Source organism: Notamacropus eugenii, chromosome 5 (assembly GCF_028372415.1).
Source record: "Notamacropus eugenii isolate mMacEug1 chromosome 5, mMacEug1.pri_v2, whole genome shotgun sequence".
NCBI lineage: Eukaryota > Metazoa > Chordata > Mammalia > Diprotodontia > Macropodidae > Notamacropus > Notamacropus eugenii.
This window is the reverse complement of record NC_092876.1, coordinates 79,485,819-79,489,413: the sequence shown is the minus strand read 5'-3', so window position 1 is coordinate 79,489,413 and position 3,595 is coordinate 79,485,819.

Genomic DNA, 3,595 nt, shown 5'->3' with positions numbered 1-3,595 from the left:
CCTCTGCTCTTCCTCTGTCTGTCTCTCACGCTCAGACGCCCTTTCCAGTTTCCAGACCGACCCCCCTTCTTCCCTCCTGTAACCTCCCTGTTTAATGGGTTAATAAGGCATCTCCCAGGAGTGATGGATTGGCCTTGCTTCTCTCCCCCTCCCTTCTGTCTCCCTGGCTTCCCCTCCCTCTCTCTCTCCCTCCTGCTGCTGCTGCTGGGGCAGGGGCGGGGGGGGGGGGGGGGGGGGGGGGGGGGCTGTGTGATCCTGACTCTTCCTGTAAAGGGAACAGACGTCTGTGTGAACGGCTCCTCCTGTCCCCCTCTCCTTCCCTCCCTCCCTCCCTCCCTATAGCCCCTACAACCCTCCCCCAGGCTCCGTGATTGGTCCCTGCTGCAGTTTAAAGGGACCAGTGACCTCACTGGCAACAGAAAACCGTGGGAAAGAGATGGGTCTGATAAAGCCTGGGTTGTTTCAGGAAAAAATCAACAGCGGCTCTGCCCCCACTCCCCTCCCAACTCCCCCATGCACACGCCTGCCTCTCACACATGTCTGTGCAGATCAAGGGACTTGGGCTGTCAATACAAACCAGCTTGCTCTAAGGCCTTTGGTGTCTGAGAAGGGCTTTTTGAGAAAAGCTATTGATGGGCTTAATCAATTGTGTGTGAGTGGGGAGGCTCAGGGGAAAGGCACAGGCTTCAGGCTAGATCAGGTCATGCGGCCCTCTGGTTTCTGGAACAAATAGTGAAGTGTGAGGTCAGGAACCCGTTCCCTCCATCTGTGCCCCCCTGCCCCATTCGCATAGAGACTCCAGAATGTTTGAATGGAAGGATGCCAGCGTTGGCTGGAGCCAGTGACCTGGGTTGGAATCAGCTCCAGGTCATGTCTTAGAGCAGGTCCACTCTTCGGGTCCCCTCTCTGGGCCTCAGCTGCAAAGTAAAGATGGATTAGATGACCTCTGAGGGGCTTCCAGCCCTAATGATCCCATGATCCTACAATAATCTGCCTCTTCCTCCCTCTGTGCCCAGCATTCACATGAATTCCATCTCTCCCCCCCTCCTATGGGCAGCCCCAGTCCTCAGACCTCCCAGGACCCAGCCGCCAGTTCCCAGAACCCACAGTTCGTCTCTGCCTGAGTGACCCTGTCTGACTCTCCGAGTCGATCAGACAACTCCGCTGTCTCCCAGGCCCTACAACCTCATCAGCTGAGAGTTGTTGGGGGAGGCTCTTGGGAATGGTCACATTGAAAACTGTCTACCGTTATGATTCACATGGAGGGTTCATTTTGTTACCAAGCCTTAAGGGTCTTTATGTTATTCCTCTCCGGACCCTTTGTGCTCTGGCCAAACTGCTCCTTCAAATAGGCCCTCTCCAGCCTCTTTGCCTTTGCACTTGTAATCCCCTGGGCAGAATGCCCTCCCTCACCCATACTCCTTCACCTGCTTTGGAATTCCTGTGCATCCCTTAAAGATCAATTCAAATTCCCCTCACTCTAGGAAACCTTCTCTGATCCTCCCTCTGCCTACCGCCTGCCTCCAAGACCTCACTTTGTACCTTTCTAATGAATTTAACATTTTATTTGTCATTTTTTTTAATTTAAAATTTAACCAGACTTTGATTTCATCGATGAGGATCGCCTTCTACAGAAGCAGCCTAGTACCTTGTCTGTGACTAACAGTCTTAGGGAGTTGTCTGGTGTACTGAGACCTGCCCAGGCTCTCACAGCCAGTAATGGTCTCCTCAGCACTAAACTGAGCTCCTTGAGGGCAGGGACTATAGCTAATCTAACCAGTGCTTTGGGGGTGGTTAGGACTCAGCTTCACATCCTGGCTCTGTCACCCACTGGCTGTGTGACCTTGGGCAAATCACTTCCCCTCCTCAGGGACCCTGCTTCCTCTTTTGCAAGTGGACTAGATGACCTCTCTAAGGTCTTTTCCATCTCTAAATCAATGACTCCATGATGCTTTGTCTAAGAGAACTGGGCCGGCTGATTTCTAGTGTCCCTTGTAACCAGGGACCTGAGTTCAAACTTGGCCTCAGACACCAGCTGTGTGGTCCCAGGCAAGTCACTTCATTTCTGCCTGCCTCAGTTTCCTCAACTGTAAGTGGGGATGACAATAGTACCTATCCCCCAGGGTTGCTGTGAAGAGCAAATGAAATAATATTTGTAAAGGGTTTAGCAAAGTATCTAGCACATAGTAGGAGCTTAATAAATGCTTATTCCTTCCCTCTTTCCTAAACCCTATCAAAACAGAAGTATGACAGAAGTGTTTGCAGAATTGAATTAACCAGGGGTACTCTGGAACCAGCTGGTACCTGCAGATACATTTTCAGCATGAACATTTTACAACTTGGAGATTAGAAAATGCTACAAATTGATTTATTGGTATACTGTTACGTAGTTTTTCAATTCATGTCAGATTCTTTGTGACCCCATTGTGGGTGTTCCTGGCACAGATGCTGGAGCAGTTTGCCATTTCCTTCTCCAGCTCATTTTACACATGAGGAAACTGAGGCAAACAAGGTTAGGTCACTTGCCCAAGGTCACACAGCTAGTAAGAGTCTGAGGCCAATGGCTCAAGAAAAGGGGGATTCTGCTTTGGCTTACATGAGACCATGGGATTGTTAGAGCCAGCACTCTATCCATTGTACCACCAGCTGCCCAGTGATGGAGAAAGTGATAACAATACAGACAAAACTTAAAAGTATGTCATGCTTAAGATAACCAGTTGTTACATATTTACCAGCATACCCCTGCTTTTGACTCTACACCTGATGATTCTATGTTCTTATTATAACTGGGTGGCACAGTGGATAGAGCGCCAGACCTGGAGTCAGGAAGACCTAAGTTCAAATCCGTTCTGAGATACTTACTAGTTGAGTGACCTTGGGCAAGTCACTTAACCTTGTTTGTCTCAGTTTCCTCATCTGTAAAATAAGCTGGAGAAGGAAATGCAAACTCCTCCAGTACTCCAGGATTTTTGCCAAGAAAACCCCAAATGGGGTCACACAGAATCTTACATGATTGAAATGACTGAACCCCAAGTTATACCAATAGTATAAAAGCCCTTTGAAGGCAGGGACAGCTTCCTTTTTGTCTTTGGCTCCTGAAGACTTAAATGCTTGTTGAATGAATGAATGAATGAATGAACTTAATCCAGCAAACATCTCTTAAGCAGCTTCTGGGTACAACGCTCTATGACAGGTGCTGAGAATGCAAAGACAAATTGAAACTGAGTCCCCCCTGCCCCAATCCCTCTCTCCAAAGAGTTCACATTCCTTTGCACCTGGGAGTGTCTGTTCCTGAGCTCCATTTCAATAGCCAGCAGCTGAGGGGAAGGTTCCTGCTGGCCTTGGGGCCCAGGGCTTACAGCAGTGTCTCTCACCCAGACCTGCTAAGCCTGGTCCTAAGTCAGGGAGGCTGAGCTCAGTCCTCTGCCATCACTTTGCTGAGTCTGCAGGTTCCACCATTGGCTGGGGTTGGCTTGGTGCCAGGCCTCCGCCTCTAGGGATTGTGAGCCAGCAGTGACTGACTGATGCCTCAGGACAAGGAGGATTCTGCTTTGCTTGTATAAGATTGTGGGATTTTTACATCTGGAAGGGACCT